We start from the raw sequence: 13840 nt of genomic DNA, 5'->3' as shown, positions 1-13840 counted from the left end.
TGCATTGTGCATGGGTATGTACCTATGCCATATGGGCTGAGGGCATTGGTGTCTGCTTCTCATTTTCACAATGTGTTGTGTGAGGCCCACCCTCCCAGCCTCCCGGACATCCAGTCTTGGGTTTGTGGTTGGTGTAGCCTGGGACATGGCATTGACTTGATTTGTGAATGGTGCATGGAGACGTTGGTGGCATGAGCGTGGTTTTTGAGTGTGGTTGTGTGCGGTGAGTGCTTGGGGGAAGTTGCGTGCATTTTGTGTATTTGTGGTGTGGATGGCATTCCCCCCATGTTACTTCAGTTGTTTGTGTACTCACCAGGCTCTGCGACTCCTTGGACTCTGTGTACTCCCACCGGCAGAAGCGTGGCCATCACCTTCTCCTCCCAGGGATGGTAGTGTACGGGTCTGCGGGGCAGCCCGCCTCCAGTGATGTTACTCTGGGCGTATTCCTCATTTATCTTCCTCTTGACTGCCCTGCGCAGATCGTACCACCTGGCTTGGCATTCATGCCTGGTCCTTCGGATGGGCGCAACAGCATTGACCTTATCGACGATCCTCTGCCACAGGCTGGTTTTTTGGGCTATGCTGGTCTGTCTGACCAATGTTCCAAACAGCTGTGGCTCGACTCTGATGACTTCGTTGACAAGAAGCTCCAGCTCCGCCCTTGTGAACTTTGGATTCTTGTCTGTGGGCATGGTGTGGGGTGTGGGTGTGGATGGGTGTGTGGGTGTGAATGGGACGGTGTGTGTGTGAATGTGAGTGGGGGTGTTTGTGAAGGAGGTTGTGTGAAGGTGTGTGAGTTAAGGGGTCAGTAAGGTGCAGTTGTTTGTGTGTGGGGTCTGGCAGCAGTGGGTCTGTTGCAAAGGCTCATGGGTTGTGTGTGTGGGACCTTTTTATTGGTCCATTTTTGGGTGTGGCTGTGTTTGAATTTTGGTGGGTGTGTTATAAGAGGTGGTTGTGAGTTTGGGCCTCTGTTTGCCTAATTGGATGTGCCAGGTCAGTCTTTGAGATGTATTTTGTCATGTAGACGTGTTTTGTGGTGTAGTGCGAGTCGAATTGACCCTCCTTGTGCTGTTTTACAGTGTCCTGGTTCTGTACGAGTATTTTTCACGTAGGTACGGTCCGTACATACGCGATGCTGGGTGAGGGTGCTGGGGTACGGGGTTGGGGTGCTGCGCGTACATGTGGTGGGGTACGGCGCGTACAGGTGCGGGCCTGGGGCGGTGGGGGTACGGCACGTACAGGTGCGGCCCTGGGGCGGTGGGGGTACGGCGCATACAGGTGCGGGCCTGGGGTACCCACGTACATGGAGGGGTACAGCGCGTACATGCGGGGGTACGGCGCGTACAGGTGCGGGCCTAGGGCGGTGGGGGTACGGCGCGTACAGGTGCGGGCCTGGGGTGGTGGGGGTACGGTGCGTACAGGTGCGGGCCTGGAGTACCCACGTACCTGGGGGGGTGTACGGCACGTACATGCGGGGGTACGGCGCGTACATGCAGGGGTACGGCATGTACAGGTGCGGGCCAGGGGTACCCACATACATGGGGGGGTACGGTGCGTACATGCGGGGGTACGGCACGTACATGCGGGGGTACGGCGCGTACAGGTGTGGGCCAGGGGTACCCACGTACATGGGGGGGTACGGTGTGTACATGCAGGGGTATGGCGCATACAGGTGCGGGCCTGGAGTACCCATGTACATGGGGTGGGGGTACGGCGCGTACATGCGGGGATACGGCGCGTACTGGGGGGGTACGGCACATACGCGTGCGGGCCTGGGGTACAGTGCGGACAGGGGGGTGTAAGGTGCTGACATATTGGGGAGTGGGGGGGCTGTACGGCTCGTACACAGGCACAAGTTTACCCGTGTACATGTGTGCTACTGCGTTGGCTCCGTACGGGGCCTTTTACATGCGGTTGTGTATTCGGACGGGCGGTATGAATCGTAATTGCGCGTTCGGACTTTAATTTTTCGATTTGCACATAAAAATGTCCGGCTCCCTCTCATACACTTTTCACGAGGCCATTCGGACGTAAAAAATTCCGACTCCCTCTCGTAGACATTTCCTGACGCTATTCGTAGGTATTTTTCACGTCCGAATCGTACTTTGCCGTTTGTACGGTACTTGTACGATTCGTACGTAAAAAAATACGGATACGAGTCGGACGGTAATTTTTTTTAACGGATCGGAATCGGCACCTTAGTTGTTAATTTTTATTAATTAATTGTAAATTAATTATCGAAATTGTGTAATTAATTTTAGGTGTGGGTTGTGGGGTTCAGGGTGGGAAGTAATTTATGTTTAGTTAATCATTAATTAGTAGTTAATTTATGATAATTAATTGATTGTAAATATAATTATGGAAATTGTGTAATTGATTTTAGGTGCGGGTTGTGGGGTTTATAGGGCTAAAGGGTGGGAAGTTATTTATGTCTAATTAAGTAATAATTACTTGATCATTCATATTGATTATTCGATATTTAATTAGGGTAATTGTTTATATTTTTTGTGTGTGGGTTTTACTTTTATGGGGTAAAGGGTGGGAAGAAATTCATTTTACTTACTTTATAATTCGTTGTTAAATACTATTAGTTTTTTTTAATTGAAAATAAGTTATACATTTTTTAAAAGTTTAATTTTAGCTGTGGGTTGTGGGGATTATAGAGGTAAAGTGTGGGAAGTTAATACATTTTTATCAGTTTTCATTTGTATTTTAATTAATAATATTTCTTTAATTGGTAATTAATAATGTTAATTATGGAAGTACATTTTTTTTAAATTTAGATGTGGGTTGTGCATTGTGCGGTGTGATAGGGTAGGAATTTAAAAAAGTAAATGTATGTAATAATTCATGTTTTTGTTTCTAAATAATTTCTAATTAAAAACATTTATTTGTTTGAATTTTTTTTATTTTTTTATTTAATATAATATTTGTAGGTATTTGTCATCTGTATTTAACATTATAATATGTTAAGGGGAGAGGTTGTTTCGTTGATCGCCGGTAGCAAAAAGGCCAAACAGGCGGATCTGGTGAGAGCGGAGGAGGATGTGTTGAGGTCGGAGGAGGAGGCGACCCAGGGGGAGACCCCGGAGGGTCTCCACCTGTTGAAGTTGAGGCAGGAGGAGTTTAATAGCATAGCCAAAGAGGGCGCTCGAGCGCAATGGAGGGGGGTTCAGAGTAGAGTGTATGAGATGGGGGACAAGGCTGGTAAGTTGATAGCGTGGCTCGATAGGAGGGAGTGGGCGTCACGTCTGGTGCCCGAGATGCAGGGAGACGACTTGGCTCCTATTACTGAGCCGCAGGCTATTGCAGACGCATTTGCGGATTATTACCAATCGATGTATACTGCCTCAGGGAGGTACTCGGAAGGCGAAAACAGCGTGTTGTTAAGGGACATAAGACTTCCCGCACTATCGGCTGATAATGGGGCATACATGGAGTCCGCGCTGACAGATGACGAGGTGGCGCAGGCGATTAGAGGAGTGCGGTCCGGGAAGGCCACGGGCCCGAATGGTATTCCCATTGAGCTGTACAAGCTGAAAGCTCAGGCGCTCGCCCCCCATGTCCGTGCGATGCTGGAGGAGAGTAAAGAGAGGGGAGTACGTCCATACGACCAGAGGGTGGCTAACATAGTCGTCATCTATAATGAGGGTAAACCTAGGACGCATCGCGCCGCGTATAGACCGATATCCCTCCTAAATGCGGAACCTAAAATCCTGGCAAAACTGTTAGCCACACAGCTGATTAAGGTGATTAATACACTTGTCCACCCTGACCAATCTGGTTTCATGCCACACCGGAATACAGCTCTCAACCTGCGCCGCCTCCATGGAGTACTGGGCAGAACATCAACCATACTGGAGCCGGCGGCTCTGGTTTCATTAGAAAGTGGAGAGTGTAGGCGGGGGTGTGGAGAGCAGGGGACCTTTATTCATATATTGTGGAGCTGTCAGCGAATAGAAGAGTATTGGAGAGGGATACATCGCACAATGCTGACAGTGTTGGGAGTTGAGTTGCAGCCAGAGGCGCAGAGGTGCCTGCTGAATGTCTGGGAGCCTACGGACCTTAACACGTGCACTCAGCAGTGGGCCACGCTGGCGTACATGATCGCAAAAAGGAACATTGCACAGTTGTGGGGCGCCGTCCGGGCACCCCTTTTGGGGAGGTGGAAAGAGGACCTAGACTGGTGCATGTTTAGAGAAAAATCGGTGTTTGTAGCTAGGGGGTGCCCCGGGAAGTGGAGCAAGATATGGGGAGCCTGGAACCAATATAGAGGGAATATATGTCCCCCACCTTGCCAGCGAACTGAGGATGAGGCTATGGAAACCCCCTAACCGCCAGGAAAGATGCTTGTAATTATTCCTGAAATGTAGGAATCTAATCTGATTGGAATTGATGTCGCCTGCTATTATTTCCTTTATGTATTACAGTCGAAATGGTTTAATAAAAAGAAATATAAAAAATAAAACATTATAATATGTTATTTTTTATTTCTAATATTAAATATCTTTGCATTTTAATTTTTAACATAATTATCATTTGTTTCATTTATTTTGTTTTTTAAATACTTTGTTGTTGTCGTTGATATTTTCTTTGTTTTTAATTTTGAACTGACTGAAGTGGGAAAACTAATTTTTACCCCTCAGCAACACTTTCTCTACTGTTGCACTGACTGGAGTAGGAATAGTAAATGTTATCCCTCTACTATCCAACACTTTTCCTACTGTTGCACTCACTGGAGTGGGAATAGTACATTTTATCCCTGCGCTCTCCAACACTTTCCATACTGTTGCACTCAATAGAGTGGGAATAATAATTTTTACCCCTCCCGCTTTCCAACACTTTCCCTATTGTTGCACTCACTGGAGTGGGAATGGTAATTTTTACCACTCCACTATCCAACACTTCCCCTACTGTTGCACTGACTGGAGTGGGAAATTTAAGTTTAAAGATTGTTAAACAGTTTAATGTTTTTAATTTATACTAGAATGTTTTTAAAGGAGTTTATGTTATTGGTATATATATCTATATATATATATGGTACATTTTATATAATTTTAAAATAAAATAATTTAAAATTAATAGCTTATTAATGGTTTCAAAGTAAATATATATATATATATATATATGTGTGTTTAACTTTTTTAAACTATGTTTATTTGTTATATTTGTTAAAATGTATATTAAATCAAATTTGTTTAAATTAATTGTATTATTTAATATATTTATCATTTATTATTTTATATATAGATATAGATATACAACTATTTACTTTATACCCAAAGTTCACAAAGGCACAAACCCGGTACAGGGCAGACCCATCATCTCTGCCAACAAAAGCATTTTTGAAAACACTTCCCGTTACATTGATTATTATTTACAGGACTTTGTAACCCAATTACCTTCATATTTACGTGACAGCAAAGACTTTCTGTGCAAACTTAACAATCAGATTTGGTCATCAGAGTATTGCTTCATAACGTTGGACATTGCTGCACTATACACCAGCATCAGGCACATTGACGGAATTCAAGCTATTGAATACTTTCTTAACCAAAGACCTATAGAATTCTATTGCCATAATGAGATGTTGTTATCAATGATTCGCTGGTGTCTTCTCAATAATGTGTTCACGTTTGATGGTTTATTATTTCAACAACTGCAGGGAGTGGCGATGGGGGCATGCTTCTCCCCCAGCTACGCGTGTTTACACGTGGGCTGGTGGGAGGAGCATGTCCTACAGAGATAACATGGGGAATTGTGGAGAAAACATGTCATTCGATGGTGGCGTTATATTGACGACATTTTTGTGATTTGGCATGGTACTCACGAGGAAGCTGAGGATTTTGTTAACAGTATTAACACGAACACCATCAATTTACATTTCACTGCAAACATAGACAATTCAGCCTGTAATTTTCTTGACATCAAAGTTTACATTGAGAAAGATCGCATTGAGACATGTCTATATCGCAAGCCCTCAGCCGGGAATAGCATTTTGCACGCCAAAAGTTTCCATCCTGCCCACACTATCACCAGTCTCCCCTATGGCGAATATCTACGCATACGCCGAGCCTGTAGCAACCCTGATGATTTAGTTCGCCATCAAAATGATGCCACTCAGAGGTTCTTAGAGAGAGGATATAATCCTACCAAACTTAAATCAGCCAAAGACAAGGCTAACAGCAAAAACAGACTTTCACTTCTAAGTGACACTGCACATCCTTCAAACACACCCACATCAAATCTAACTAATGATTTACAGTGCAATCAAATCGCATGTAGGCTCATAACCACATACAGCAAACAAGCCAAAGACATTAAGACCATTATCAATAAACAATGGCCTATTGTCTTGACAGATGCTACTCTCAAGCAGGTACTTCCCATCAGGCCCACTATCACTTTCCGTAAAGCTCATTCCATGCACAGTGACTTAGTTAGATCTAGTCCTGAACTTATAACCAAAGGCAGTTGGTTATCTCCCAAATTGGGTTTTTATAAATGCAGTTCTTGCCGCGACAACTAGCTATACCACTGCCTTTTCAACGGAAAGTTACCCTATTAAAGGGCACTACACCTGTCGAACGGAATATGCAGTCTACATGTTACAATGCACTTGTGGTCTCAAATATATCGGCAGCACTAAGTTGCCGGTTCATGCTCGCATTCTCCAGCACTTACGAGCTATCGTCAACTCGGATCCCGCATATCCAGTGGCCAGACACTTCAAAATGGTGCATGACAACAATCTGAATTGCCTTAAATATTGTGTCCTGGATTCTGTACCAAGCCAGAAAAGGGGAGGCAATCGCGAAAAGCGATTGCGACAATTGGAATCTCGCTATATCATCGAGCTCGATACCAAATACCCCCAAGGTCTCAATACAGGCGAGGACATGCACCATTTCCTCTAATTAACATCTGGCCAATGTTTGAGGTACAGCAATCAGTTATTGGCCATGTTTCCATACTCTACGGCCAACCAATTTTTGACTTAGTTTCATTACTACCCTGTATCCTCTTTTTATGTGATTATTAAGTCCGTCTCATCAATACCGTTTTTGACCTAACAGCAAATAATATCTGGGTGTTGACTTACATTTGTACATTTGTGCAATGTATACCAATGATATGTTCTTTGACCTACAATCACATTACATTTGCAAACTCATTGTTTACTCTGTATGTTTTACCACATACATTGGGTTGTTTTTAAGGGGGATCCCTTCAATCAGTCATCAGCCTTAGGTACTTATACCACATATTTTGTCTATATATTTCTTAGTCCCTTTCCATTTTGGAATAGGGGACATGTAAGGCTGATACCTAGATTATATATTTTTAAATCATTAGCACTTTACACACATTTCACTATGTATTCTAGCACTGAGCACTTATTTTGGCATACCTATTGTGTTACTCGTTTCATAATATCTTTCAACCAGGATCCAAACAACCATTAGTAAATTGTTTCCAAGGAGTCATTCCAGGTGACAAATTTTAGTGTATCATCCTTAATGCATACAGTATTTTACCTATCTATGAACTAGTGGAGTCACCACATCAGGTGTCAACAAGGGTATTTGTACCTAGCAAAACCAATTCTCATTCACTTGCACATTTTTTGTACTAAGACCAATCGTGAGTGTTCTTGATCAACTAATTGACCACTCATTTTTGTCTCCATTGACATTGTATGAGCTGTTTCTGTATTATTTATATTTTATATTTACATATCTAAGGACAGATTCTATGATTTAGTACAACCAATGTCTATGATCATGTGACTAGTAATTATACCATTTGAATTTGACAATATCTCGGGTAATTTCAGTTTACACACACAAAGAAAAATTTAACATATTTCAAAGAATTGTGTTTCTTTAAATCATGCTTGGAATACGATACTAAGTTGTTTTAACAATGAACCAGTACGCAACAGTATTTCTTCTATTTCTTCAGCAATGCCATTTGATTGTTTTCAGGTGTTGGTTGGTGTTTTCCCTTTAAATACAATGTTATGCACGTAACGCTGTCATGTGAGCAAGGGCCGAGTGGCTCGAAACGCGTCATGGACTAGGCACGTAACTTATATTTAATAAACACTATTTGCAAGCATCGGCGAGTGAAGTTGTCCGTTCCTGCTGCTGTGCGCAACTGCACATTGGGAAGTTTCTTTGATATATATATATATATATATATATATATATATATATATATATAGAGAGAGAGAGAGAGAGAGAGACATATCAATATATACAAAATTATACTACTATATTCTTCACATCGATATTTTTTTTTCCAATATTTTTGTACTTACCATTATAAATATAGGATGTCGAAATTTCTTCAAAACAGGATGCAAGCATGGTTGGTCGTGGGGTGCTGACAACTGTTTCCTTTGATTTAGAACAGCCAGATTCCTGCAAGAGTAATGAACAGGTAGTAATATTGCAAAATGATTGGCAATCACTTATTCAATCGCAGGGTGAATACAAGATGTATTAGCAATAACACCTGAGACTTGCCAGTCATACAGCCCAAAATCAGGTGCATTAACCCACTAAGCTCACTATTCTGACATGTAGGTATGTATGGTCTCAAGCAAGCTTATTTTACAAAGAGCAGCTGAAATTGTACCTTTGATAAGCAATCAGACTAGAGCTTTGCCTTCCTGAAGATGGAATTAAAACGATTTCTTGAGCACATTTTCATTTCACAGAAAGAGTTTTTTGAGAACTGGCAAAAAGCGTCCTCATCTTGAAATACATTTCAGAAAACTGGTTCTAGAGTGCTTTGAACTGAAATCTGTAGAAGTTGCTTTTTTGTTGTCAAATCACTCATTCCCCCTTTTAAAGATCTATTACACTACAACATGTCTGTTGTAATCCTATCATAGTGGGGGTGACCCAGTGGCGGCTGCCAGCTATATGCAGTGTTGATGTGGAAAAAACGGGGCAAAAAAGAAAAGAGAAAATATATATTTTTTTAAGTCACTTACCTGGCTGCACATCCTTGCCAGTCCCGATCTTCTTTTTGCTCCACCATGGACCCAGCAAACTCCCTTAACCAATCCTGCCGCTGCTCTCATGCTGTGATAGCAGTGCCAGGATTGGATGGAGCGGGTTGGCTGGACACTCCTTATGGCCCTGTTGTCCTGTGCTTGGTCTCCACCCAGCTGTCTAAGACAGCTAGGTGGAGATGTTCAAAGTCCACATGTCACTTTGGCCGGCACAAGAAAGCTGGCCAAAGTGACATGCGCGCTTTGTAGCATCCAACTAGCCACAGCAGCAGAGGACAAAGGAGGGGGCAATGCTCCCCGCCCAGGTGAAGAAACCGCCGCTGGGTGACCAATATGTTTGAAATGAGCAATTTCTCTCTTGTTGCTTGTATCGGCTTTAAGGATAGCTCAGCTCCATTGTTTGACGTGTGTTATCTGGGCCAACGGTGGTTGACCTATTAGCCCCCCCCCCCTCTATAATAACCCCCAACCCAAAGACTCTTTCGAGTCTAGTTGGAAGAAACGCTGATGAGTAACCAGAGGCCGCTGACAGCAGGGATGCCAAACAGGTCGTGTAATTGACGAAGCAAACCTCCAAGGGAGTAATAGAAGCTCAAATAATGAAAATCGTTTTTGATTTTTCCGAAATGTGGTCAGTCCACAAACACACTGAAAGCAAATGTCTCTTGGCGCTCAGGACGTGCTTTAAATACCACCATTCCCTAATCCCCCTTTTTCTACTCACTTGCATTGTTTTCCACGAGATTTGTTTAGCACAGGGAAATGGCGATCTGCCATTTGTATTCCTGCATGGAAGATGGGAAGTGGAAAAGGTCATGCACTTTTGTCTAAAATTAGAAATGTGATAATCAGGATAGCTAACAATGTGATCTATTGTGCACCTAAGAAAATAGGTTTTTAGCAAAATAGTTTTTGGGTAACTGAGGTATTGGCGCACACAATTGACCGTTCGTGATACTGACACCCACACTCTCTAAAAAGATCATGGACATAAAATGTAGACCATTGAATATAATTATTGAATCCCCAACTGGATTAAACGTTGACTTAAAGCAACCATCTGCTGTCGGGGTAGATTAAGGTCTAACCTCTTTTAATGTCATGATAGTGGATATCTCAAAGGGGAACTGAAATTAGAGGCCTGACCACAAAACATGTGTGACTTGATCTATTTCATGAAGGCGGTGGTTGGAGCAAATTTTGTCTCACAAAATCAGGATTCTCTGAAGGTGGTAAGGTGTGACAAGAATGTTTGTGTATATTTGCATGTGGCATTCTGTTCAGGTAGTGGTGTTCTGTTGTTTTTGTGATGCTGTGCATATATACATATGCTTTGTTGAACTGGGGTTGTTGTGTTGAGTTTGTTTCCACTGTAGTGTTGTGATGTACTCAGTTATGTTTTAAATGTGTTGTTATTTTGCTTATTGTATGATATTTTGTTATGGTCTGTTGTTTACTTTAAATAGGTCAAAGGGTGCGCTAAAGTTCCAGCCAGTCAAGCAGCACACATTTTGAAAGTTCACGTGTCCAGCAAGCATTTACCACTGTTTGAAGGCGGTAAAGTAACACCATTTGAGCTTGTTGAATGTTTAAGAAAGGTTATGCGTCAAATTTTCGAGGAACAAAATCAGTCACTGTCACGTATGACTTTCAGTGGAGTAGGCTTTTCTGCCATTAATCCACAAATAATTAAATGTTTTGGCAAATATCTGGCAGAAGAGGCTGAACTATGAGTTTCATAAATACGGTATAGGATCTTTTGTCATAAAACAGTTACAGATGGCCTGATTTCTGCAAATGCAGACCCAGACTTACTAACAAATTGCACCAGTGTAAGGCCAATGCAATGGAACACACACATTAAAGTAAACCAAATATTGGACGTAAGTAGATCAGAAAAATAATTCATTTATTACAGCAGGTAATGATATTGCATTGTGGGAGAATCCAGAGTAGTATTTACCAACCCCACACAATGTGGTGCTCGTTGGTACATGTGCCAATCACGCGAACATCTGGAATCAAACAAATACAGATGGAAATAATGAGCATCAATCAGAGCCTTTATAAGGCACAGACCACTCCACAACCCCCTCAGTTAAATATTTTGAAGACCTTAATATACTGACACTGACGCAGACTGCTGCAATTGACAGTAAATAAACTGAGGAGACAGCTGTGTAGGAAACAAACATACAGACTGAGGGACACACTATTCAGTTACCAGAGAACAATAGCAAGTAAAGGTATACTCTAAGCATTGCAAGTATATTAGAGCTCCGTGAGCAAATTTACAGTCCTTGGAGCCAACAACAGTGAGGTCTCATACAAGTATAGTGAAAGTCAAAATACTTGCTGAACTGCAGCTGATGTCCTTGATAGGGGCGGCAGCTCCTAAACAGTGGAGGAGCTTTGCCCCGCCTGCTGCGAGCGCAGCAAGTAAACACAAATAAATAAAATAGCATATCCATGCCATTTTATTTTGCCAGCGCTCGTGCTGTGTACAGTGCAAGGCTGGGGCAGAATCTTGCAAATGCAGGATGACTGCACTGGTCTATAGTGCTTATGTCGGATTGGCCAGCTGTCTACAGCCGTCCTATCTGACATGCGCACTGTAGACCCAGCAATCCAAGGGCTGAGAAACAGCCTGGGGATTGCTGGCACAGGCCCCAAGACTCAAAATGAGGGCTGAGTTAGCCCGCTCCAACCAATCCTGGAGCTGCTCTCATGCTGAAAACAGCAGGAGAGTAGCTCCAGGATTGGTTGGATTCGTGTTCGTCGAGAAGGACGTCCTTCCCTGCTTGTGGACTCCAGGATCCTGATCCCGCTGAGGAGAGACATACCGGACGGGGGCCAACAAGTGCAGTGCAACATACATAATGAGTTTTTTGGGCATCCTGTCCCACCATATTTTAATGCTGCCAACCACCACTGGTCCTCAGACTCCTTCCAGAGCACATTCAGCCACAGCTAGGGCTTACAACATGCATTATGTGCATTTCTGCCACGTTTTGGAGGCAATCTTGAGCATTATACCACAAGTTCTGTGGTTCGCTAAACCAGGACTAAGTATACAACCACAAAGTTTGGCTTCCAGGCCACCCCCAGTTTCCCTCATGTCATAGACTGCACATATGTCACGTCTACATCCTGCTGATGTGGCATGCATTTACAGAAACAGGAAAAACACATTAACGTGCAAGCAATATATGATGCAAAGTATTTCTTCACATATGTCATACTGTTGCATTCTTCAGGTCTCTGGCAAGTGCTCTGAAATAAGCGAAAAGCGACACATAGCACTTTATAAAAAAATACTTAATAAATGTCTACATTCTCAGAAATATTAAAATTAACGGTTTGGAAGTAGCGTGTATGGACAAAGACTACAGGTTGATATTTATGACAGACAGGCAGATGAAGGCATTGAAATTAGATGTCATATCACATGAAATGTGCAATATGCACTTAAATTCATGACAGCTGTGACTGGGATTATGGTTCAGGACTGTAGCCCTCTGGTGGTAGACCTTTGTACAGAGCCAAAGCCTATGCATTAGGAATGTAGTGAGTTGCTCTGTGCACAACTGAGCAGTACAACGTGGAATGCCCCTTGACGAATATACAGAAAGTGACATGCAAACACAAATTCAGGATGATGACGTGAAGGGAAACCATAACATTGAGAGAGACCCACCGGAGGGAAAGAGGACGAGACACAAGATCACACAGATCTCGTGAGTCTATCGGCAAATTTAAAACATGTTTTATCTCAAAAAGGCGAACCCGTCAAAACACTTGATGGTAAACATGGAATTATGCCTCTAAATTAATGTTAAAATGTCATCACTGTCAAGTTCCGAATGAGTCCTACACATTTGTAGGTGTATTTGTAGATAGAGTACTGAGTCCACAAATCTGTAAAAAAAACTAAAAAGAGGGAGACCCTGAGTCTTGGTTGACTGCCCATGCTGGCCTATCTGCCACTCTCACCAATGGTTGATGATAATCTGTATGGAGACATTTGCATGACTCCTACTCTGAGTCCTAATGCTGGGTGCCAGAGGGCCAACTCATTGAGCCACCCCACTCCCAAGGCAAAGTTCAACTGTGAGATGGATATTTGCACATTGGTGCTCAGGTCACACCTCGCCAAGACACGTCTGACAAATGCAAGGCTACTGATCTTCCCGATCAGTGTCCAAGTGACTCTTTAAAGCCTGTTAACATACATTTATGCACTATGGCTTTCCCCAGCCAGGCAGACATGTCTGATATGGGCCTCTAAATGACATTCAGCAATGTATTGTCCTCCAAGTCTTCCTTGACATCCATCAAAGTGTCCTCCAACTCCAGCAGTGCTGTGGTATTTTGGCTGCTATACAGGTACATTCAAGTCATCCATGTTCTTTTGGGCATTTCCAAATCAGCACAGACGCATGACAGGTCATTTTAAACAACAGTCACATTGTGAGTTTAACATTTCATGGCCCTGTAATCAAAGTCATTAGATGGTCTTATGCTTTAGTTGACATCCTTACTCTTGTTAATTAGTTCCTGTTGCTAACATGGATGGTGTTCCTGCAGTGAATCTTGCTGCTATGGGTATAGGGGTTTGTTCACCAGGTGATTAAGTGATAGTCTCCACAAGCAAAATCACAGTGTCATCATCGATGCCACGGGTCAATGATTTGCCCTGACAGGACACTGCGTTTGGTTGTTAATGTAACCTTGCCTGCTGTACTTTCTCAGCCTACTCAGAGTAACGGTAAAGTTATTGTTGCCGTGCGCATTATTTTTGGATCAATTCTGTTT

At 42.9% G+C, this 13840-nt stretch overlaps 1 long non-coding RNA gene across 1 annotated transcript in view; it reads right to left on the bottom strand.

Annotated features, from left to right (window-relative positions):
- Nucleotides 1-9118, bottom strand: part of LOC146817777 (uncharacterized) — a 41238-nt gene extending 32120 nt beyond the window's left edge. Inside the window, exons 1-2 of the long non-coding RNA XR_014962588.1 lie at nucleotides 9005-9118; nucleotides 8324-8426 (exon numbers count right to left, since the gene is read on the bottom strand). This is a non-coding gene — a long non-coding RNA (uncharacterized LOC146817777). The remainder of the gene's footprint in view (nucleotides 1-8323; nucleotides 8427-9004) is intronic.
- Between the last annotated feature and the right edge of the window lie 4722 nt (nucleotides 9119-13840).

This window comes from Triturus cristatus, chromosome 6, assembly GCF_964204655.1.
Source record: "Triturus cristatus chromosome 6, aTriCri1.1, whole genome shotgun sequence".
NCBI classification, from domain to species: domain Eukaryota; kingdom Metazoa; phylum Chordata; class Amphibia; order Caudata; family Salamandridae; genus Triturus; species Triturus cristatus.
This window is presented reverse-complemented; position numbering and strand designations above follow the sequence as displayed.